This window comes from Cyanistes caeruleus, chromosome 4, assembly GCF_971803275.1.
Source record: "Cyanistes caeruleus chromosome 4, bCyaCae1.hap1.1, whole genome shotgun sequence".
NCBI lineage: Eukaryota > Metazoa > Chordata > Aves > Passeriformes > Paridae > Cyanistes > Cyanistes caeruleus.
In genome coordinates, this window is record NC_141704.1 from 61,624,532 (window position 1) to 61,650,986 (window position 26,455).

Consider the following 26,455-nt stretch of genomic DNA (forward strand, 5'->3'; position numbering starts at 1 on the left):
TGTAATCCTGCTTTATCTCCAGTCTCATTGCCAGAGGTTACCAACCTTCCAATAAAGGAACCTGCACCTTTAGCAAGGCAGTTTCTGGACAGATTTAAGTATTTTTTCAGAAGCCAGTACTAGATATGAGGTATAATAATGAGATAATGAGATAAGAGGATATCAAGCTCTTTACAGAAGCAACTTTTCTGCTGGCTTTGTCTTGAAGCAACTTCCACCAAGAGGAAGGGAGGGGCAGCTCCCTGGGCAGGTGGCTGGGACAATTTAGTGGTAACCTGAACAAGTCCCTGTCCAAGCTGTGTGTGTGTCATGAGGCTGCATCTTGCTTTTTGCTTGCACACCCACAGGCTTTGCTACCATGAAGAAGCAGAACAGAATAAAAAGGGATAGAAAAGGAAAACCAAAGTTAAACATCTAGCAAAAGTTTCAGGTTTAATTGCAGTCTTGATAGAAGCTCAGGGAGATTTGTTTGAGCTAAGAAAGTTAATCTATCCCTAATTTTGATCTCTGTGACCTTTCAGATTGGAAAAAGAAAATTAAAGGCAGATTGTCTTCACAAAGAGAAAAATTTGGCCCCTTTATGAAATTCTGTTGAAGTGAGTAACTGATATCAGCACATCTGGAAGCAGCCATCACACACAATGAGGACACACCCAGAGTGTTATCCATGACAGAATAATGAGATATAACCCATAATGATTCCATGCAATTTGCTTTTCCTGGTTTTACTGCAGTTTCTCTGGTGAAGAGAGCTTGGAAAAATTTTTTGTTTTGGTTTGTTTTTTTTTGTTTCTAACTTCTTCAAAAATATTAACAATAACTTTGCTGCTTCATTCTTCCCAGGAGCAAGTGCTGTATATTTGGACACTCTAAGGAATCTAGGTCCCACCTAATTTTCAGTGAGACTCAGTCATGTGAACGTCCAAACAAGTAATGAAATAAGATTTGGGGCCCTGCTTCCACACCCACTTATGGAATGATTTAACCTGACCACTTCATTCTTCAGTACTATAATTGTTATCCGCTGAAGTTCTGTAATCCTGGTATAAATATATATAATATTATTCAAATAAATTTTTAAGGTATTGCCAGAAGTATAGATAGCTGCATTTCAAGAGCTTGGCCCCAAACTGGGCAATTTTAGTAATTTTTGGAGGGCTCAATCAGGACCCAGATTATATTTTCTGGTTTTGCTATTTGCAAGAAAGATAATTTTGGGAAACTCATGGGTACTGAACATTTGAGGCCTGTATGGTAGAGTTTGGACATTTTGCCTTTTGTGACAATAATAAATATAACTTCAAAACCCAACAAGGAAGTTAGATTGAATACAGCTGTACTGATGATCTAGTGGCATAGTCCTTTAGCTGAGGTAATTAAACTTTGATGTTAGAGCTTCTATATGGAAATATAGATCTGGAAAAGCAAAATAACTTACCTGAAAATGATGATGATAGGCTAAGGACAAGGTATATTTTATGCCAGACTTTTCAGAAATCTGGTTATGTAATTTTTACACAATTTTCTTTCTCTTCCAACCGACATGTTGAGACATCCGTTTAAACATAATGCCTGACCCCCAAGCACACACTGCCATGAATAAGCTTAAACCATGGACCCACAGGTTGATAACTTCTTCCTGTTTTAAACCTGTTTTCCTGGTGCAGTCAGATTTCTGTCCATGCTGGGTACCATGAGCCTGAATTTGATACACACAAGAAATAACCAAAATTTGTGATATCCAGATCATGAGGTGATTTTAAGACAGACAAAATTTTCAGATTACAGTTGGCTATTTTCCCCATAGAATTTAAATGGAAATGGTTTTTACCTTAAAAATATTGGGATTTTTGTGGAGTAACTGTCAAGATGGTCACCATGACTCAGCGACCTTACATAGTGACAAGAGGAAACAATAGTAAACCCCAGTAATTACATTCAAAGGCCCGTTTGCTCAAGATTTCCTTATTTGCCATTCAATGTTTTAACGAGAATTGTAAAGTGTAAACAATACAATAAAGTGAGAAATTAAGAGAAATCATATTGTCTTTTACCAATGGCCTCTGGAAATTCCCTTTCTGTTTGCAAAGCACTTATTTTCCCTTTTTTTTTTCTTTTTTTTTTTTTTCTTTTTTTTTTTTTTTGGTGTCACTTAATAGGTACAGTGTCAGCTTTTGTGTGTGGCAATGCTGTGATGCAGGTCTGTTTTACCAGGAGATGACAAATGCTGGGTAAGAGAGGAATGTGAGCTGACAGATCACCAGGGTTTCCTCTGTGCCCATTCTGCCTAGGAACTCCTGGCTCATCTGCAATGTGTTGCTTAGAAGAACACCAGGCAAATTTGTTCCTGAAGTATCATGGAGGAACAGCATTAAATAAAGAAACTAGGAAAACCACTAGTTTAAATGTTTAACGCAATGTATTTTATACACTCCTGTTATTTCCTTGATCTTTATTCTGCCTGGCTCTTCATGTATTTTTAAAAGCTTTTAACAAGCGGCATAGAGGACTGGCTGTATCTGCCCACTGCTGACATAAATAGCATGCCTGGGAGTGATAAACTACAAACTTTCTTTAAAAGCCTTGTAAATGGATGTGTGGCAGAAGCAAGAGTTACTATTAAGCAGCTTTCTCTGACAAGTGATCCTTTTTATGCAAGTTTAGTCTCAGTGTTAAAAGGAACCTTTTACAACCTCTTGTGCTGTATCATCTCTACACACTCCTTCAGGGTGTTATTTCTCAGACTACTCATCCTAGCAGAGGTAATAGTTTCAGTGTAAGAGCCTTTTGAGACTGAAATATCTCTGGTAGGTTGCTTAGTGCTGCCACTGTCCAGCATGTCCAGCATAGGATGTAATTATGGCTCATCTTTGCGTACCCACCTTCCCTCTGCTGTAGAGCAGCTGCAGGTGGTATAAAACATGTGCACAATGTGCCAGGCACTTCCCTCTTTCTGCCCTAAAAGAAAAGCTGAACACATATCTGGCATGTTTTTAAATGGCTGCAAAACATCCTGCCCCAAACGCTTGCAAAAATAGACTGGAAGGATCTTTAAGCATGAAGGTAATATTGCAGTGTATGTACTGAGTTTAAGATCCTCCTAATGGATTTTATTCTCTATTTATTTTTAAAAGATCTCTGCCTTTTGTTATGTTGTATCTGCATCTTTTCATTTGCTGCATGTCCCTGTGCATGGAGAGAAGGCATTAAAGACCACAGATACAGCAAGGGAATGCTCACTTAAGTAAGAGCTGGGAATGTTTGTACTTTGTAGAAACAGAATTAAAAGGGCTGAACAGCTTTGACCCAAATAGTGAAGGGTGCCTGGAACTAACTACCCTCCCCTGGAAATCTGCCTTTTGGGAACTGGGTCTGTATCACAAAGTGGAGGAATCCCATGACGGCATAGAAAAAACAGTTAAATAATCTAGTAAATTGATAAAGGGTCTGCTGAGAGTGCCTGTAAATGAGGAGAAACTGATAATGAAAGTGGTAGGGGGATAGGGAGCTGAGTGCTATTGGGTTGGGAAGTTCTCTTTCAGAGAGGCACATCGAAGAGGCTCTTAATTTCCTATTTGCTAAATATTTGTGGGATAACTCTTCTGTGTGGCTCCAAACAGCAAGGAAACAGCAGATGTACAAAATAACCATGGTCTGTCTTAGAAATTACGTTTGGCAATGTCTTCGCCCCATACCACCTTGGTGTTTTAAAGTTTGATTTGTAGCTGTGAAGTTAGTCAAGATTACAGGTGGATCACATATTTACAGATCAGCATTCTTTTAATCTGACAAAATCCATATCTCTGTGTTCGGTTAAGGAGTGATGATTGTAAGACTGTGCTTCATGTTAAATTGAAATAAATAGAAATAAATGCAGTTAAGGTTCCCTGTGGTTATTGTGGTTATTGCCTCCATGTGAGGGAAGCTTTGACAGAGCCGGGGGGGGAAGGACCACCAAGTTCCAAACTCACTATGGGTATTTTCACTTTGGTTTATCATAACAGAAGCTGAAAACAGCCTCAGCTCAGGTGCTGGTTGAGGAGCAGCCCAGAGTTAACTCAGCTGGAGGATGGACAGCATCTTCCAGCAGGGTAGGATTGGCCTTGGGGTCACTGGCAGACACTGGGCCTCCATGTAGGACCTTCCTGTGCCTGGGAGCCTCTCTGAGCCCAGAATCCTGTCTGCAGGAATTTAAGGGTGTAAAACAAATATGCCTGGCAGCTCATTTATTTATCTATTCATCATGAGCAGGGCAGTTGAGGGACACAATCAATAAGGTTTTGCGTGCTGGGGCCAAGTGCTGTGCTTTTCCCACCTGGGGCTGTTGGGTAGATTGTGGGAACAGAGCCTAGGGCTGATAACAGCAGGGCGAAGAAAGTGCCCCTGGGTGGAGGATAAAGGAAATTATGATCCCCACAGTGGCGTCTACCGTAGAAAAATGAGTTGTGTATATAGGAGCTGGCTCTACAGAGAGAGACAAACTATAAGAAACTAAATTGTGAGAATAACGATAGTGTACTAAAAGGAGAAACATCCACCATCTCTCTTTCTTCTTATAACCTGGAGAATTGTGTCTGAAAGGGAACTTGCATTAATGCTTGACAGTAGAAATGTTCAATTTATGAGATGAATCTGTCAGATTTACATTTGTTTACTCTAAATGGGAAAACAACATGAAGGGGATATAATGTGATGCAAACATCTGAGAAAGGAAAAATACAGGGGAATATAACTTCACTCTTGACAGAAAACATACAGTAATGGCTAAATGATTGCCACATAAGTGCACCAGATTGGGGCCCAGCAGGTGCCACTCAGTCCTGGCCTCTGCTGCAGAGATCTGCAGTCACCCACTTTGGCCCAAGCCTTAGAACAACAACACCCACTTTGGCATCTGACTGCCCTGGAACCAATTCCCTCATGAAACTTGGCACCTCCTTCCTTTGTGCCTTACCTCCCAGGAAACTGAAGACAGCTCTGGGAGAGCCGCTCCAGCTGCTGAATTCCAAACCCTTGGTGGGAGCTCTTCCATGAGGCCTTTTCCAGGCATTACTAGTCTCAGAGGACTCTGCTGCCAGTCAGAGCTTCCTACCACTGTTTAAGGAATAAAAAATTGTGTGATGATGCTGTGATCATGTAAATATGCAATAATATCCAATACTAAGGATATTGTCAGCCCTCTTTCTAATTAGTACCCTAATTAGTTTTCTACTTGCCACCTTCATCAGACGTACCTCACTAAGCAAATGACCATTTGACTTACTGATAATTCAGATACAAGTCCTGTCAAAATTTCATTGCTATCAGCAATGAAATATCTTTAACATTTCAAGTGTCTGTGTCAATTTCAATTCCAAGGAAAAAATCCTGGTGGCATTTCAACAGTTAAATGCTCTGACTTGCTACAAATTCCTTCATTTTATTTGCTGCATGGCTGGGTTGATAAAGATAACGTCTTGTTATCTTTATGCTTCAGTATCAAATAAACAGGGTACTTCAGACCTTTTAGTAACTGCTGTCACCAACACACACCTGTTGCTGCAGATGAGACAAAGCAATGCTGCTTCACAGGAGAAGTTCCCCTGCAGGCTGCTGGAGAGTTTGCTGATCCGTGAATCAAGGGGAGCCTTTTCCCCAGGCACAAGATGAGCTGGCCACCAGTACTGTGGTTTCTACCCATATGAGCTGAGTGGCTGTCTTAAAAATCATGAATTTGAGAAGCCAAGTCAGATGGAGCAAAATCGTTCCTAAGGTGTTATTGTGTTTCAGTATTGCATATTGAATAAATGGAAGTGTCCAGCTTAGATGACCTCCCTCGAGCACATTGTCTAGCAAAAGCCTATGCTACATGGAAGAAACAGGTTAAAAATAATATCATGATGATGCCAGGCTGAGTCCTTAAAAAACTTAGTGATTAGGGCAATAGAGAGAGGAGGATTTCAATAAATAGAAGGGAACACAGGCTGTTTAATAAGCAATGAGACTGGCCCTTGCCAAAGAAAATATATAGCCAGTAGGAACAAAAAAGAAGATAAGGAATATAATTGATGCCCTTTGACTGCAATCTCTCTCAGAGCTTCACCACTCGTGAATACAAACTGTACCTGGCATGGCCTGTGTTACCCATGAGTGCCCGGGTTTCCCAAAATTCCTGTTGGAAAAACCACCTGAGTAGACCACAGGGAGAACTGCAGCTCTCCCATAGGTGTCATGTCTTCTGATCATCAAGGTCCTCATTCCCCCTGTGTGCTCTGGATGCTTTATGAAACCTTAGTGCCAACTTGGACTTTGAAACCAGACTCAAAAGACCCAGAGTATTTTGTGCTTAGTGGTATTCCCAAATTCCTCCCAAAACCCAGAATTTTCTCACCACAAAGCATATAAATGCATTAAATAAAAAAACATGCACAAACATAAAAATAAAAACATATGTATGTTAGAGGCAGAAAGTTTTTTGTGATATGAATTTCTATATTGCCTTCTTAATATGATGAGGAGTATAAAATAACTAATCACAAGCTGCAGGTGCAGCATACTCATGGTTATAACACAGGACTGCAAAGATAAATGTAATAGTTTTAAAATGAGATCATGAAATGTAATAATAGGTTTTCAAAACATAGGAACAATGCTATAATGTAAATTAAATTAGTATAATTCAACAGGTACATGAACCTGAAAGTGAACTTAAAAGTAGAGAATATTTTAAACATCCCTAAATCTTAGGAAGAATGATTTTTCAGGAGTAGCTTTAAGTATTTTTTTTTTTAACATGAATAGTACTATATAAAATCCTGAGTAAAGAAAAACAGCCAATCATAAGAGGTCTCTTGAAATGAAAGGTGATGAAAAACTCTGGAAATAATCTTGACCCAAAATACAAGCCTTTGAGAAGCAAACAAATTATCAACTAAAAGAAAGGACAAAAAAATATACATTTTTTTAAGTAAAAGAGTTCCCAGAAGTTTTGTTTTCAGTTCACCAGCTGCTACCACCACCAGCTACTCACCAAGGTATTTTGTTTTAAAATATGTAGGGATTTTTATCTCCCTTCTGCAAAATTAAATTTCTCTTTGAAGCAGTCAAGCTTGCAGAAACAGCTCTAATTTGTTATACCTGTTTATACTGTGTTGTACTAATGACTAGAGATACAGAAAATAACTTCATAATGGGACATAAGTTATTGCAAGATCATCTACATGTGAAATTTTCTTGAAGGAACAGGGTCTCTGTGAGATATTTTATATAGATTTAATAGAAAGCATACTGTGAAGATTAGTTATCTTTTTTTTTTATTTTTTTTTTTTGATCATCCTTGTTTAAGAAAGGCTAAAAAATTAAAATCCATGGATTGTTGACCGTAAGGCCACAGTTGTTGTAAAGGCCATCCCACCTCTTAGTCACAAAATCCGGATTCAATTTTTGACTCTTGCAATTGCTCTTGCCTAGGGCGCTTCTTGGTAAGCATAGGAATAGTTAATTTGTTCCCAATGAAACATCTCCCTAAAGTGTAACGGTTTTCTTAAAGGAGGTCATAAATATTAGGATTTAGAGAAATTAACAGCAAATATATCAAAGTACTCTTTCTTTCAGAAAGAGATCTTTCTGATTAGAAGACCTCTATGATTAGAAGAAATAATGAATTATTAAAGAGAGCCTCTGAAAGCAAAGGCCTGGAGTGCACCCTGGGGACACAAAAGGCCTTTAATCTGGCCTGAAAGCCGCAGCTCAGCGCTTTGTTGGTGTGAGACTCCTTATCTGAGGATAAGTAGATGTTCTGACAGCACTCGTGTGAGTTTTGCTTGTCAGGAGCCACATGTGCGGCCTCCTCTGGTTTCTTTGCTTGCTCTGAGAGAAGACAGCTGATTAGGAACTCTGTCAACCCAATGTAGTCTAACTTTCTAGTCTTGGAAAAATATGTTCTTTCAAGGCACTAACAGATGGACACCTAACATTATTAGTTACTTTGGGAAAATGATATTCCAGGCTTAAAAACAATTTAAGGAGGTAAACAGGGCATACACCCCTGTTTTTAGAGTTTCTTTCTAATTGAAAAGTACCCTCAGCAAAATGTTCACACATCAGTGTGAGTGAAGAGCAGAATATCATACACAATAAATTGGAACCACAAGCAAAAGGACATCACTGCTCTTCTTCTCCTGAAGTTTCTCCCTCTCAGAATGAGTGCATGCTTTTGTTCTCCTCCACACAGCAAAGGATGGTGCTCCCTGTAAGAGGCCAAGTGAGGACTGTCACCCTGGGAGCGTTCATTAAAATAATGCAAACACACATTTGTCTCAATCAAACACCTCTCATTTGAAAACTGGCAAGGAAAGGAGAGATCCTACAGCTCTTTAGCTGCCTAACAAAGCAGAGTACAAAGGCACAGCTCTAATACCACAAACTCAGAGTGAGCTTGGGAGCAGATGCTGCAGCACAAGATAATTTTCCACAGCTTGGAATGAGGGTGTTACATTGTTACTGAAAAACTGAAAACACTGAAGTGCTGCAAGATAAGAGAACCATATAAGATGCAAGGCTTTGATTGGTATTTATCATGGTAGGAATATCATGGTAAATGCCTTCTAGCCTTCCCCATGCACATCAAGCTAGTGTTTAAAATTATTTAATTGTCACCTGTCTGCCATGCAGCAACCACCTCCCTTTTTTCTTTTGTTCATTAATACCTACAGCATTTTACAGTGTCATCACATTGCTACAGCCAGGATGTCTGCTTGCCTTGCTTTGAAGACATTCTGCAGAAACCAGAGCTAGGTACTTTTGATGCATAACCACCTTTTGATGCATTTCCACCCTCAAAAAGTGGGAAAAAAACCCCTATTTCCAATGAAACATCAGTGAGTCAAACCCGAATGATGAGTGTTACTCTGCCTCTCCACCCCAGATGGACTGTGCCAGAGTAGCCTGATCCAGCAGCTGCTTTTCCTCTGTCCTTGACTCTTCCTGACGAGGGCAGGAGCTATGAATAGTGAGCTGCTGAGGACAGAGGTTTGCTCTGTGCTGAGGTAAGGAGCCTTTTGCAGGATGCCCTCCTGTTGAGTCATCTGCCTTGCAGCAAAATAAGCTGACAGAGCAGGACACAGGTTGCACAGCTTAACCAAAGCAGTAGTGGCAGCTTGACATTTTCAGCCTCCTCAAGCAAAGTTCATCAGATCAGACATATGAGTTTCAGGGATGGTTTCTCATAAGCCACACCTTCTCTTTGCTGTTTCTTTCCTTTAGAATAATTATTGTTTATAAGTTCCACAACTGAAATAGGGTTCATAGATGTAAAAGAAATCTTTTAGGCATTGATGCTCAGCCTGTTTCCTTATGATGCTTTGCCTGATACAACTTTACGATGCTGGTGGCTCCCCTCAGCTCAGCTCCCTCTGTCCATCAGTCAGAGAAGAAAGGAGGCTGTGCCTGACCGTCCCCTCTCAGAAGCTCATGAAAATCAAGGGTTTTCTTTTCTACACATTTCAGTGGGCTGTCAGAGGCTCTCAGAGCCTCTGTTTAATGAAAGCCACTAGCATTTATATGTACCAAGAAATGGCTGTGCCTTGCAAGCTTATTGCTGTTCTAGCATATCAAGTGTCAGAAGAAGCAGTATCACCCCTAACAGTGTTTCCCTTAGTTCAGTATTCTGACCTAATACAGATTTTTCTCCAGAATGTCTGTTTTACAAAGAAATGTACTTTAATGGAGAATAAAATATCTTGTGGATAGAAAGCCAAATATGCCTTAAGAATCACAAACTCTTATTCATTGTGCTCATGTTGTCTGCTGAGCAGCTTGATGCACAACTACATCTCACCAGGTTCCCATTCCTGTCTGTAAAATGGAAACATTTATATGTTCCTCCCCTGCAGAATGTTCGGAGATAACACTATAGGAACAGTAGGCTTTGCTTACATGCAGCAGATAACCCTTGTTATCTTCTTAATGTTGTTTATCATGAGCAGGGTTAAATAAAAAGCACGTTTCCCTTAACCACAAACTTCCCTCCCAAAGCTTCTCAACTTACTGTCACGTCTTGATCAGAACTTCCCAATCATTTCCTTAAGGGGCTGGGGGTTGATTCCCAATGGCAATGGTTCATGTTTACATTTAAACCTTTGCATTATCTGTGACTGGCACCCTTCAAAGAGCCTCTTCCCTCTCTATTATATAGTGAGCATGGTGGTGCTTGTTCAAAGGCTGCACTTGATGATCTTGGAGGTCTTTTCCTACCTCAGTGATTCTATGATCATATTTGGTGCTGTTGATCCATCTTAGGCAGTTAAGGAGACCCAGAGGAAAGACAGACAAGCCTTCTGCTTATGCTCTGAGGAACTGAAGCAAATTGGAGAGATCAAAAAAAGTGAAAAAAAAATGGCCATCAGCAAGGCAGAACCACGTAGGGGCTTTTTCCTGATGGATTTTTATCTCAGCAACTCACTTATATTAAGTATATCAGTAAGCTGAAACAACTTCATGGCACAGAATTTCCTTAAACAATGGCCAAATGTGACATCATTATTATTATTATTATTATTATTATTATTATTATTATTACTATTACTATTACTATTACTATTACTATTACTCTTATTGTTGTTGTTGTTGTTGTTGCTGTTGCTGTTGTTGTTGTTGTTGTTACGTATTTTTAAATTATTTTTATTCTTTTTTTAAAATTTTGTTATGAACCTCAGTAAAAGCAAAATACAGGAGGCCAAGAACTACAACTGAGTGTTTTCTCCAATCAGTACCTGGCCAAAGACTTCTGGCTTTGTGTACACAAGAGCTGCAAACCCCTGCACCTCATTGTCCTGATGATTAATGCTTTCTCCCTCTGCCTGCAGTCCCTGAGTTGCTTGGTGTCAGCAGAATAAACCAATACTTCACCAGATAAATCACTGTTTTCTTTAGAGGGGAGCAGTGGTTTGTACCTGTTCCTTCTCTGGCCAGCTCAGCACAGAGAGCAATTTTCCACGCCCTGTTTCTGATCAGTCCAGCGTGGTGATAACTGGAAGGAATCAATAATTGCAGTGTCACCACACCATGGGGATCGTGTTTGCTGCTTTGGGTCAGCTGCTCAAGTCTCTTATCACCTCTTATCAAAGAATCTGTAAAAGCAAGGTATTAATGGTCACTGGCCAGAACCAAAAGTGACCTACCAGCTGAGTAAATGACATTCAGCAAAATGATGGATTTTAAATGTTGATTTTTTACGCACTCGCCTGTTGTCATTGCTTAGAAATTTGCATATTAATTAAGTGAATATCTTTGCAGTTCATACATCAAAAAAACACTCTTAAGCCAGAGCTTTTGACAAATGGTTTCTGCATTTTAACTGAAGCATTTGATGTCATTCAACAGAACCTTGTAACCATTTTTCATTTTCCTACACAAGTGACAAAAATTCTTTTCCCCATCTGGCTTTCAATGCTTTGCTTTTTAATTTTCTTCCTTTTCCGTCTCTATTTTCTACACTTAAAAAAGGGAGAACGTTAAGGGAAAGGAGGAAGAAATGCACTAATGTAAAATATTTGGTGGGTCATTCTTGGCAAAAGTATGTAATAAATTATTCATTTGTTGTATATGACTTTAGAAAAAAAATTGTTAGGAGAAGTTATGAGAACCCAAAACAGCAAAAACTCTGAGACCATTGACAAAGGAACTTAAAAAAAGGGAGAAAATTCATACTGCAGTTTGTTGTGACAAAGCATCCTCCAGATAAGGGAAAGGGGCAAAAGAACATGATAGAAGTGAGCAGAAGCATGCATGTGAGAGGCTCAGTCCATCTTTTTATTTGGGTTATTTCCTTTTCCACTCTTTTTTTTTTTAATGTGGTATTTCAGTGAAAAAGCTTTTTTAAGTGGTGTAGATGTCTTGCATTTGTTTTAACATATGACAATTTATAACTGCTTTCTATTCCTTGTAGATATATTGCTCCTCCATATTTTTCTTATATCAATAGTTATTCAGAATAAAGGAAAACAGATAGTGTTGAGATATATTTAAAGCAAAATGAAGGATTTCTTTTCAATGAAAAGCCACTTCTGTGTTTTAAAGAGCAAACATCTGTCTGTGTAATGGCTTGGAAATTCTGTGACAAGTTCAGGAAGGTTTTTTTCCAGCTAATTTATGGCCCAACCTAAACTCATCAGAGCTGATGGGAGCCTTTGTACTGACATTAATGTGCTCTGAGTCAGGACCTTGGGCTCAAGATTACATCTCAGTTGTACTAACACCATGCAATGCTTAATTAAATTGAGACACTCATATTTGCAGTGAGCCACCCACAAGATCCCAGCACAGTAATGAGGGTCTTGATACCAAAAAAGAACCAATGATTTCAGCTCCAGCTTTCTCGAATGAGCTCTTTTAGAGTTATCCCAAATCCAGAAAGTATTTTGTTCCTTAAAGTGCTAAGTGCTGCTTCAGTCTAGTGTACAGACACACTAAAACTAATTAATTCTTGAGGTTTCTTGTTTTTATCCAGCATTTGTTTTTATATTTAAAAGGGTTTAAAGAGGTAGAAGAAATGCTTCTTTCAATCTCTGTTATCTATGTTATACCAATCAACATTTGATTAGTAAAATTATCAAGTCTAATAGGAAAGAAAACAATCTCACCACAATGAGTGACACTAATTTCAGTGACTGAATTTCAATATGCCCTGTATGTTTCTGTAAAACTTGCCTTTCTTAAGAATTCAGGCATTCACCAAAATAGTGTTCTAGAAACTTGTCGTTAGTAAAGAGGTCATGGACCACTCAGTAAGTAGAATAAGTAGAATTCTTCTCTCTGAACAGACCTCTATCTGCCAGACAGCAAAGAGATTCATCTGGAGAATCCTAAGCTGACAGAGAAACTTCCAGGGTTGTTTCTTAAAAAGCATTTATGCCGTTCATTGTCATTACAGCATATTCAACCCTACATATTCAAAACACTATAATATATCCTCTTCCTGCTGGCTTCCTTTCCTTATCTCCACTTAACTTATTTTTTAAATTCTAAAAAATTCCATTGTTTCTACTGGAAAATGTTCCTGGTAGTATAAATCATGGTCACTGCTTATATAAGCATGCTTTCCTATTTGCATATTCATAACAAGACTGAGAAGTAAGGAGCCATTAAAGCCAAAGCTAAATGAAAATATTTCAAATTTATAGGCAAAATATTTTTCAGATCCCTAATAGTATGCAGTCCTTAGCAAGCAATGTTGGTAAATTAGAAATTTGCATTAACAGCCTTGCTAATAACTTAATTTCCCACTCTCTACCCAGGAGCTCTGAATCCATAAAGGGAGTTAATTACCTCTTGACTGCAAACAGTGGTTTTGAGAAGGAACTTTGGACTAGTCAACATTTTCCTGGTTTTGTTTATCAGTAAATGTCAGGGATAGAGCTTAAGGAGCAAGCACACAATACTGCTAAAATTCCCACAGAAAAAAAAAAAGCATCTGGGTTTTTTTTAAGTTCAGCCTGTCAAGGAGAAATTCAAGCTGGAAGCCACAAAATGTTATTTACAAAAAACCAAAACAAAAGTAAAATCACACAAAAAACACAAAAAACCAAACAGAAAACAAAACAAAACAAAAAAACCCAGAACACAGTTTACAACTGTGACACATAAGTGAGTTGAACACTACTTAAAGTACAATTATATTCTGAGAGGTGGCTCTGGGAAAAGTCATGATCTGACTGAAGAATTCTGCTATTGAGACTGATCTGAATCCAGTTTTGTTTTAGACCAAAATTATATGTAACTTTTGCATCACTTTAAATATCTTTCTCTTCCTACTGTATAATTCAAGCAACTTACTCAGTGTTTTAAAAGAAATGCATTTATATAAAAAAATAAATAAATGAGTGTACCTAAATAAGTAGTGTCAGTTGAAGCCCTAATATCTTCCTGCTGTTTTATGTACCCTCACACACATAAGTATTTATAAATATATATTATATATATATATTATAGTTTACAAGTTGTGATAACTGAAGTGGTACAAGGGCCCACATATAAACTCTTCATCTTTTAGCATATTATCAGCAGAAATCTGAGCCTCATTCTCAGTTACAGACAGGTCTTTCTGCATAACCAAAGCCAACTGAGAGCACAGGCACTGCCAGCAGTGTCGGCAAGGGCCTGCAGATTTCAGGGGGTGTGAGCCAGGAGAGAAAACCAGCTCACCACTTGTCCTCCAGCAGAGCAGCCAAGCCATGCACACATTAAAATTGAGAACACAGGCCCTGCACTAAACTGGGGAGAGTCACCCACACTTCGGAGGACAGTCTCAGAGTTGTACAGTTTTTATGATGTGAATTAATTAGTATATCTGGCAAATACTGTCCAGTAAGAAGAGCAGTTTGTTAAGTCATTTCTGCCCCATTGGAACCCCCCCTACATTTTAGCCCTACATGTCTATGATTTATGATGGAAAGATAAAGTGTCCTCCTGGCTAAAAGACAAGACTAAACAGAATTCCAAGAAGGAATGAATGATGTGAGGAAGTGCACCTACTATGCTAAAGTGACAAAGAGTTAGAAGCTATACAGCTATAAATTAAAATCTGGAAAGCTACAGATACATATAAAAAGAGAAAAAGGCATGTGTCATCCCAAACCCCTGGTGCTTTTGTGATGCTCTTGGCTGCCTGGGACATCATCATGTCAGGAACTCTCCTGGAGTGGCAGCTGGTGCCCAGGCAAGTGGTCTGAGGGCAATCCAAGAACTTCATTGGGTTGAACTTTCTATATTTGCATAATTTCAATATTAGATGGAATTTTAAAAGCCTAATCTCCCACTCTTTTAACATCATCTTTGAAACAGACTCTCCACAATAAGCTTCAGACTGCTTTGGATGGGATGAACAGGCATCCCTGAGTCAATGTGTTCAATATATCCCAAATATAAAAATCCATTTGTAACAGATCATAAAAAAAGCAAAACAAACAAAAATCAAAAAAAAACCAAATTAAAAAAAACAAAAACCTGATGCCTCTGAATGCAAATAACACTAAAGAGTGAAGTTTTCATACTGCTGAATGTATTAAACACAATTACAAAGCTCTCACTAGCAGAAACAAAGTAAGTACAACTACTGGAATTCTTTTTTGTCTTGCTTAAACCTTACATGTGCAGGCCTCTCCACCTCCTTTTTAGCCAACAACTCAACACTGATGTGTTGGCTTCAGCTTAATTTGGATATAACAGATCCATCTGAGGAGTAGCTAAGGCAACCAACTAATTGCACGTGCTGAAAAACTGAATTAAATTTTACTTCCCAGAGATTCTTGAGTGTTTTAGTATCTTGAGCTATCAGACAGGTACAAAAACGCTTTGTAAATAGTACACATCTCTCATTGTAGCCATTTAGTGCATTTGTAGGTTGGCATTGTCATTTTTAATGACAATGACATAACAACTGAGGACTGTTTCATTGCAATTTCTATCTAAAGTGTTGCATAGGCTATTTAAAGTCAGGAATGGAATGTGTCTAAGCATGATTTCTCAAAATTCAAATAAATGAAGAGACATTCAGCCAAGTCAATTGAACCCTACTGTACATAAACTGTTTTATTTTTATGAGACGGCAATTTAAATCTGTCATACGTGTGGTGTGAAATGTTCTCCAGTAAGATGTCAGCAGGCCTCACCTTGTGTCCAAAGTCTGGGAAGAACAATTAGCATTAGACAATTAGCACCTAAAGGGTTTGACTCATCACACAGGGCCTTTGGGCAGGTGTTACTGAAGTCACAACCCTGAGGCAAAGCACTTCCAAAACAAATAGAGGTGATGCTGCCTCTGAGGCCTGCAGAGTCCCCTTCCCTGGTCACAGTAGTGCTGGCAAAGGTGTCCTTTTTGTGCCATTACAGCCCCGCCTAGGAAGGTTCCTTTGATGGGACAATTTGGAGAGGTTTCCCATGCCATATAGACCCAGGGAAGGGAAGATTCCCCAAAGAGAATCGCCAGAGAGCTTCAGGCTTTCCAGTTTTGAACTGGCCAGCCACAGCAGTCAACAGCCATCATGTTCTTCCATCCCTCATCCTCATTGTTCTAGCTCCTCTTCCTCACATCCTCTTCCTTACATATCTCTGACACGCCCATATTTCATCCTTGGATTTCATCCTTACACATTACCCTTTTTAGGAGAAAAATAAGACACCTCATTGTTTAAAGAATTTTAGAGATGTGATTTCTTGAGAGCTTTCTTACCTCATATCAAGACATCTGTGGGACTGTGGGACTGGGGTGCTTTATGCCTACACTGTGTAGATATGGCCAGATATGACCCCTGGGATACAGGGGCAATGCAAGTGCTGGCCCTGTGGACTATAAACCAGTGGTGATACACTTGCTCAATGCACTCCAGAGAGCTATTGCAGCTTGTTCAGCTTGTAGTCCCATCTTGAAATAAGCTTATGCCAGCAAACAGTGAAGTGTTACCCAATATTTCACTTGTTGCACATGCAACCCTCCCACTTTGCTTCTTCCCACTTTCCCCATGAAGGGAGGGATCACAGCTGAATTTCCAAATTTCCAAATGAAAGGAAGGCCACCTTGCAGATGGCATCTTCTGTAATAGCAGTAACTGTGCGTAGGCTGAAGCCTATCTAACAGCATAGCAGAGCACAGCTACACAAATTGTTGTACTGGCCCATCCCATTTATATCCAGGTACACCACCTTTTCCTAGATTCTTCTGTAGACAAAGCCTACTTCCCTTTTTCCTGTTTATATGTAGATTTACCTGTTTGGTAGCCCAGAAAAGTGAGACAATCTGAGTGCAAAAAGAAAAGTTGGTGTAATCATGGGTTTATTGAGTCTTCCAAGCTAAGCACCACACAATCTATTCTCTGTTCTTACACCCATCCACACAGATCCATTATATCTGCTGGCCTTAAATGTCCTAAGCACTCAGGTTCTGTAAGCTTCTCCATGAATTTCTCTGCTCATCTCTGCAGCATTCCCATCTTGTCCCATGATACTGTGTATCAGGTTCAGGCACGAAGGTTCATCCATGTATGGCGGCAGCAGCAGCCACCGAGTCAAACACTTCAGTGCTGGAGGAAGAAATGCTGCCTAGTCAGCTGGCATCTTTTCAAAAGAGGGAGAATTTTATGTTCTCAATGTTGAACCTTTTTGCCTGCTCTGCCTACTGGGTTAGAAGCTTCTTACCCAAATTCATCCAAATAACAGAATTTGCCAGTTCAGGACTGGTCTGGATGAAGCTATCCTGTGACAAAGGAGGCTGGGGACTTAAAATACTGCTGGAATTGCAGTGGCTTAGTGTAGCAGGAGCAGGCTACAAGGAAAGGAATGTGTTTCCCTGTCCAGGTGAGTGACAGGACTGATCTATGCCCCTCCTGAACCACACCTGCCTTCACTCTTGCCTGCTCAGAAACACACAGACAGTAGTCACATACCTTTGTAATCCTCATTGTGCTGGAACATTCCTCTCCCCTTCATCTTCCCTTTCTGTTATTTCCTTTTTTTCTTTCTCTTCCTCTTTTTTCTTTTTCTTTCCTTTTGTCATTTTCATGCTGTGCTTGTGACTGCTTGAATAGGCTGTGTGCAGGCTATTTTGTGTACATACTACATCACTCCATACAATGACAACAGTGTAATTATAGTGTTCAACAGGCAACATTGGCTGAGCAGACAAGGCTCTAACAACAGCCTAAGAGCTGTGAGTTTACCCACTCCCTCTGCTCAACCACCATATCTGGGTCCATTCCCAAGAGAAAAAATGTCTTATCAGTCATGTTCACCCTTTTCCAAAGGCAAACAATCAGCACCTTCTGTGACTTAAATCAGACATTTAACCAAACTCAAGAATTTACCAACATAGACAAAAATTATTTCAGCACTATTCCAACAGTAAAAAAACAAATTCGTTCATCAGCATTATCCTTTCAAAAGCCACACCTGAGCTATATTGACATTTAGATGCTTGTGCAGGTGTTGCACCATATACTTTTATATTACTCTTGCCTCCACTTTTAATTGGGACTGTATATATATTACTGTCCTTGAAGGGTTTAAATGTCCCAGTCCCTCTGATGCTGTCAAGGAGTTAACAGATCTCATTAACAGTTGCTGCAGTGCTCTATTATCTTATCTAACAGAGGACTTTATGGCTATATTTAATTTAATTGAAGAATGTCCTAGAAAAGGACTAACGACACTTTTCATTTTAAATATACCAGTTCACATTCAGAAAAAAAAAATTCAAAGAAAGAAGACAGGAAGAAAGTTGACTGGAATGGAAAATTACTTCTGGCAATTAAAAACCTGTAGCATTTTGTCAACATGTGTCTAGTCGCTGGTATGATCTATCACTCAATTTTTTTCATTTAGTCTTTTTGAAACTAATGGTGAAAGTCATGCTCACTTCCACTGGATAAGTATTATTTCCTTCAGTAATTCCCACAAAAATGATATTAATTCCCCATGGAAGCAACATGTTTATAATGTATTAAAAAATCTGGCTTTCTAGATAAAAAGGCTTTACATTGCCCTGAACCTGTGAGAAAATATGTCCTCTTCAGGGGAAAAAACACAGCAGAATTTCCACACTTTTCACTGGTAAGAAGTAATTTTGCCATGCCATTACCAGACCTCAAAACAGGTTGTTTGACAGGATCATGGAGGTCTGTGGCCAGCCTCATGCTCAGGGTCAGCAGACCTCAGGGCAAATTTTGACAGGATAAAGGATGGGGCAAAGATTAATCTAACCCATGGGGTAGAAGCTGAATCAGCCCTGCAAAGGAGCATTGTGTTAATGTGGCTCTACTGCTCCTGATTCAGATCTGGGTGAGGCATCTCATCCTTTCTCTCCCTCATTTTCTAATTCCATCAGCTGGGAAGAAGAGCTCCAAGGAGGTGCTGGTAGAGCCACAGCTCGGCACATCTGACTGCAATATCTCCTCCTAGTAACTAACCCCACACCTCTGGGTAAAATGCATTACTGGACCTTGGCTGGGAAAGCTGGGACTGGTTGGTCTTCACAGGTTTGGACACTTTTTATAGCTCTTAGACATCTGCAAGTCTTCTAGGCCTTCTGGATACTCTGAAATTGTTGCTTTCATCTTTTTTATTGCTCTCCCAGAGATAAGGGCCAGTTTCCCAGCATTTGTACACCTTGTGAACAACATATATTGCATCTCTCTGTAAAAGGCAGGTTTTGGTTCACAAAACTCATCGATCTTTGGAGAGCTGCATTAGCTGTGTCAGCAGAGTTTGTGCTGCAGGACCAGCTGCAAGGTCCTCCTGTTGTCACCTCATTTATGTGCCTCATGAATGCAGTTCCTGCCTCAGCAGATGCTCTGCTATTCTCCTTTCACGTATGGAGACAGCTTCTTCCCCCCACAGTCCTTACGTAGAGGGGAATGGATGAACCACAGTGAAAACTGTTTGGACACTTGGTGATTTCAAAACCTGCTGTCTTGAAGCTCATGCTGTGAAAATGTCACAAGCCTTAATCCTTCGGTCTCCAGCTTCCACAGCATTATAGCATAGGAAAGGAACCACCACTGCTCAAAGCCTGGCACAGGAGGACCATGAGTTACCACTGGTGATCTCACTGTCCCCCCTGTTCCTCCCTGGGCACCTTACCCAGCTCAACATGTCCCTCTGTCTTAATGTCACTGCTCAGGTACCAGCTGCCTTTTATTTCATTGTCTAAACAATTAACATATCCAGTCAAGCACACAGAAGTCTCTTGACTCACTTTTGTGCTCAGTTGTGTCCAGTTTTAAAGCCTGTGCCTTCCACCTCTGAATTCTGTGCTCAAAATAGTTTGAGTTGTCTAGTTTTTGCTCTTCTTGTTGGCATTGATGTTTCATGGGGTGGAATCCATCTAACATTGCCTGGAAACAAAATTCTCACAGAATCACGGAATCACTGAAGTTAGGAAAGACCTCACAGGTCTTTGAATCCAACCTGTGACTGATCCCCACCTTGTCACCCAGCCCAGAGCAGTGAGTGCCACATCCAGCCTTTCCTTGGACAGCTGAAGGGATGGGGACTCCAACCCTGGGCATCCCCTTCCAATGCCTGAGCACCCTTTCCATACAGAAATTCTTCCCCATGTCTACCCTGAACTTCCCCTGGTGCAGCCTGAGGCTCTGCCCTCTCATCCTGTCTCTGATTGCCTGGGAGAAATCCTCGGATACTATTCCTGATCTCAGCTTTGTTGCTTCTCATCAAGCCCCCAGCCCACTTAGTCAGGTACCTCCTTCCTGGCACTGCTGCTGCCTGATGCTTCCAAGGAAGACCAAGACATTCCCTGAAGGACATTCCCTTCCTCCCTGTCTTTGCAGCAATCATGTCTGTGCCCTGAGATAAAACACCCTAAGGAAAAAACTTAAATTGCTTTTAAAGTAGTGTTAGACCTATTTATATATTTACCAAAAGTATATAAAAATATAATAATGTACAAAAAATATATTAAAAAAAATCTGTCATCATTTAACTAAAACAATTTTTCAGTCTTTCCTGAAAAGGGCAAGTGGAAGCCAGAGAAACTTGTTTCCATTTTCAGTGTGGCATTGCTGGGTCGTGTTTTTACCTCCCCACAGAGGGTGGAGGTCACCACAGACTCTCACAAGAAACCGACCTGGCAGCAAGTACATGTGCAGCTTTCACAAATTCCTGACTGTAAACCCAAGCTTGTTCTCACATCAGGACTCAAGGTCTTATCTGGAACCTTGAGAAACAAGTGTGAAAGATGCAACAATAGAATTATGGGGTATGGTCACAAGGCTCTGATTGTCAGCATGTTCCCATATTTGCACGGAGTTTTAATGCACTTCAGAAGCTGGAGATAAGCCTACAACTTGTGTGAAAATAGTAATTTTTCTTTGTGGATCTGTGGTTGTCATGATGCTAAAACATGATGCTTCAGTGTCAAACTAAATTTCTCAGGGTTTAGCTCACACAAAGGTGTACATCATCTTCTTGCTGAAGGCCTCCTGGACCCCAGGAGAAGAGAAGAGAAGAGAGCTGGGATTGAGTGACATCCCTGTAGAAGCTATTTGGATCAGCTGTCTTTAAAAATCTTGATGTGATAATAACCCTGATAGTCAGAATGCTTATCCAACTACATAAATATGAATGTGAGCCCTACATTCAGGCATAAATAGCTCTCTATTCCTGGACTTGTCTTCTGCATGTTGTCAGCTAGGAAATCAAATTATTCATTTATTTGTTTTGCAATACTGAAGGAAGGGAAGACATGGGATGGTGAAGATGAGAGTACAGACATTAATTTTCTAAATTCAGTCTTCCTGAAGAATAATGGACTGAAAAGCTGAAAACTCATCAAGAATTGAATTATTCCAATAGAACCCAGGAATTTTTCTGTCTCTTTGTGGTGACCAAATCCTCGCTGTGCTTCAGCAGATGTTGGCTGTGAAGTTATCTCGCAGAAAGTACCACAGGATAAGATTTCTGGCAATTAAAGCCCAATTCTCTGTCTCACCATGTTTGTGCTGGCAAGGCAGGGAGTGTTGTGTGTGAGTGGGTGGCAGGAAATGTGAAGGATGAGCTGTCAAGGAGTTCAGTGTGAGTAGGCTGCCTTCATGTCCCTGAATTTTGTCTGTCCACATAGCAGCTTTATTTGATGCTGCAGCATTATGCCAACCTTTGGCAATTGGCAGGGACCCATCAAGGGAACAGGAGCAATGTGGATATAATCAGATCACTTTGTATTTTTTATTTCCAGCTTACCCCATGCAGTGAGAGATTGCACTGTCATGTATATGGTTTTTCTGGGGAATTATTTGCATCTTTTGGGGAATCTGTATGGGTGCTGCCATTCTCTGCACCTTCTATGGAATAGAGGAGGAAGTCAGTCTGCTTTTAATTGTCTATGTGAAAACCTGTCCTCCAGAGAGGATGCTAGAATACACACAAATGAGTCAATACATTGCAGGCTTTCCCTGTAGCTATCAGCAGCACAACTTCTCTGTGTACATTTCAAATAACAAATGCAAACCAGTAGATTAAACAATAAGGAAGCAAAGGTGGATAAATTTAAAGTCATATGAATTGCTCTATAAATGTCTGTTATCCTCAGCAAGGCTTATGTGTCACTGCAAAATGCCACACGGTGTAGCAGTGTTTGTTTGTTTCATTCTGCAAAGGCCAATTCTCAAGGCAAGACAAATGACAGGTGAGTAGATCCTGGTGGCCAAATATTTGCCAAAAGTAAAATCAATCTTTTTTCCTTCCCTCACTTTTTCTCTTTTCTTTTCTGCCACAGTTCACTTTAAAGCTAAGCAGAAGCTTGAAGTAATGTTCCTTAATTCCTGTGCCCCTGCTCAGGCAGTGTAATGCTGCAAGAGGTCAGGCCCTCAGCTATTCTAGAAGCCCTTGTTGATTTATGTGGCCAATAACACAGTCCATAACAACTCCCCAAACACTTCTTTTGAACTATTATCAAAAGGTGAGTCATGGGATCCATCCTGTTCTCAATCTCCCCTCAGAGGGTGAATTTCTTCCTTGGAAGAAGCAGGCTTTATCCTTTCAGCATCTCCACCTGCTCTCTCAGGTAATGCAGGACCCCACTCCAGATGCCTGCAGGCCAAGCAGCACACTGGAGTCTGCCTTTCACTGGCTCCATGACAAAGGATAATTCCAGAAATCTTTCCCTACCCTCTTTTTAGTGCTGCCCAATTCCTTAATCACCTTCCAGAGAGCAGAACATGAATTTGGTTTGGACTGATGGTTCAGACTGAGCTCTGCTGCACGTGCAGTGGGAGGCTGAGAGAGAGCAGGCTCCAGGGAGACTGAGGTGACTAGCTGGGAACATGCCCAGGTCACTGGGCCCCAGCTGGAGCAGTGCCAACAGCCAGTATCTTCACAGACCAAACTCTCTGGATTTGGTAAGACCAAAATATGTGAGACTTTGCCCTTTTACTGAGCCCTCAGAATTAAAGCAACTGCTGAAGTTACCGGAAAGTGAGGGGAAAACAAGAAAACAGAAAACTCATGTAACTTTGTCTAATTCAGGTGTTTCCTGGAAAGTGTGCTTAGCTTCCCTTCTTATAAAAGGCATCCAGTCCTATCTCACAGGTTTATCTTGGAGACATTTTATTTCTGTCATTCTAAGTTTCTTTTGAAAAAAAGGGCAGAGATGTGCTTGCCAAATGCAGATTACTTCAAGATAGTAGCAGAACATGCAACCCATTTATAGTGAAATGGCTTAATATTAATCTCATCATTAGCAGTGTAATTCACTAAAAATGTATGATGAAGAGACAGTTAAGCAGAACAAACATCCAGGGCTTAGAAGTGAATCTAAGATCTAAGATTACAAGAACTTAAGAATCTTGTAAACGGTAGTAGCCTTTCAAAGCTTTTGAAATTTAATTACAAGCATGCTAATAATCTCAAATCACCTGTAGACCCTGTGTCTATGTATGAATGGAACATGGGTAGCAAATACATCTGTGGGGAGATCACCTCTCTTGTCACCTCTTTGGAAATATCTGATTTACCTAGATTGGATTATTAATTAATCCTCAGCAAGATGCCTCTGCTACAAATAGGTGAGGGAAAAAAAAAGAAAAAGAAAAAGAAAAAAGCCAACCAAAAAAACACAAAAAACAAAGCATCTTCTCTGGCTCCAATATTTGTGAAGCTGTAAAGACTCATCTGGAATGAATGTTCTATATTCAGGTCTGGATGTTATCTCTTGTTATCCCATCCAAATATACAACATTTGGGGGAAAAAAATAAAAATTGAAGTTTCACACAATATATACTGAAAAATGTCCACAAATGTTTTTCATTATGTAGCTCATATGAGAGGATGTTCATTCCATACAGTAAAGGAAATTCAGTTCAGTATCAGAATCTGCTAACCTTAATTAGTGAGTTAAGACCATGCTAGCACAAAATCAAGATATATTTTTGTTGATTTGTTGCATTCAGACTGTATAATGCCTTTTTTTCAGGATTTGGACACTGGCTGAGTTGTATTCTTGGTTTGCCACTTTGAAATAATTTTTATGCTTCCCATGTCATGATTTACAGAGAAGCTTTACTTTCTCCCAAACCTCTGACACACAGTTCTATTTTTCTCCTCCATTCCTGCTCAAGGAGAACCGTCTCTGAGCTGGAGCAGGGTTCAGTATGTGTGGTAGGGTCTGAATGGACTTGGGAAGCAGCAATCCAGAATAAACTTTCATTGTGGTAGGCAGAACACACACAGTTCTGTGAGGGGAAGGAGTATTTACGCATGGCAGAAAAGGTAGTGTTGATAGATTTGCCTACCTGCAGATGCTGAAAACCTGCTGAGTTTTGGGGTCTTTTACAAGCTATTTAATTGCTTTAGCAGTACTCTGTCCCATATTAAAATAATCTTTCTCAAGATCCTGGGTAATTGCCCTTCTCGGTTTTAATTCAGCAATTGTTTATTACTGCAGTAAAGCAAGAAGCTTGACTTTGTTTGACTTGGTATATACCTCACTGCAAGGCCCTGTCCCTACCCCAGAAAAGCTGTAAAAGCAATCTTCTTTCTTTGGCACCAGTGGCACCTCACCCCAGCCCTGACAGGATAAGAAAAGTGGGATACTGCTTTATGACTTGCAATTGTTAAATTGCCACAGCTTTGCAAAATTCTCTTTGCATCTGCATTCATGAACTTTTTAATCCATCCAAGAAGGAAAATCAGCTTAAAGAAATTGGGCTCTCAGCATAGGTAAAAAAGGCCTATGAATTGCCATGGTGCCCAGGTGCTGTGCAGTAACATAAATTTCTTTGGATTTGTTTTGGACTATGTGACCAGCAGTTTAGAACTGTTTTAGCAGTATTGTGCTGTTGGAACTATTACAGGTCTCCATCTCCTGTGCTTTTAAACCTTTCTATGAGGTTTAATTGTATTTACACTGATAAATGCCACAGAACTCTCTTTCACCTAAAAGTCACCAGATAAGCCATGTCTCTGCCTAACACACACTATGACTGGGGGGTGGTCATTGACCAGTTCTGAACAGCAAAGCCAACTTTATCCCGTTTTATTCTCTCACCAGTTTTGACATCTACCATCCCAGCAGTAAATCCTGAGTGCCCAGAAATACTTTAGAGAGGGTCCCAGATAATTTCCTCCTTGTTTAACATCGCCATCTCAACTCCTTCAAGTCTCCTCTGGAAACTTTGTTCACCTTCTTGGAAGTCTCTCTGTGAGCTACTTTATTAATAATGCATAATTTAATTTTTCTATTAATGACTTAAAGAAATAAAATTTTAAACACTGCATTAATGTGTGATGTATGAGATGAAGGGTGCTTAGTAGAAATTCATTAAGACTAGCCATTAATTTTCCACTCTTCCCTGCTGCCTCCATTTTGTATCTGTGGTCAGAAGTAATCCTGACCAAACTTTCTTTTACTGGATGTTGTCATTCCTGGAAGTGACAGGTACCATTGTCAGCAGTGGCAGCAGCTGTACAAGATGAGCAGAGGAAACCTTTTCATCCAGAGGTTTATTTTTGGGCATAGGACAGAGCTGAGACCCACCCCATCCCTAATTCACAGCATACTTTGCTCTTTCTAGGACACCTCTTGCAGAGATGTGCAGCCTCACCAAGCTGCCTGAGTACTTCATGCTTTTCGCTTTGTGCTGTTAAATGAATTGGGATTCAATTGCAGCTACCACAGCTGCAATATCACACAGGCACAGCACTTGGAAATGGTTTGTATACCACAGTTTGAGAGCCCCCGACACAGAGCAAGACGCAGTCAGAGGTGAAAGCTACTTCAGAGACTCTATTGATTCTTGGGTTTATTTTGCAGGAATTGGGCCTGGTAGCTATTGAAAGCAATATAAAAAATTCTCTTCTGCAGGCACTACAGCACGGTTTTCTGTGTGAGGAGCCTGCCAAATTGATGGCTGTGCTAACCAAACTCTCTCTTTCATGGAGGAGTAACATTATGCACACATAGAGATAGTAGGAGCTCTTCCTTCTCTTGCTAATGCACTGCTTCTCACACCCAAAGGGCTTCATTTGCTGTGAGAGTAAATATTTTGCATGATTCCTAACTGCAGTCCTGAGTATTTTTACTGTTTGAGAAGCCTGGAAAAAGAGTTTTCTCTTTCTCTTAGTGTGATTTTTTGTTAGGTTTCATGGTGGTGCATGCCCCTCATGCTTGGTCTGCCCTATGATCACAGAGTGACTAAAACATTCATAGCACAGCAGATTTGAAAGAACATGTGCCTGGGTCTCTTTCCTGTAATTCCATGTGGTGTTGTATAATTCCTGAAAAACATCCTTTTTCTCCCTTCCGCCAAATACATTTAAAGAAGAGTTTTTCAGCTCCTTATTCCATCAATATGAGAAGACATCTTCAATCTTCCATCTTAGTAAGAACTCAAGTACACACTCACCTCCTACTCTACCAGCAGAGGTGAAAAGAACTCTTTAAGATATCTGGATTTTTATTGAAATCAACAGCAT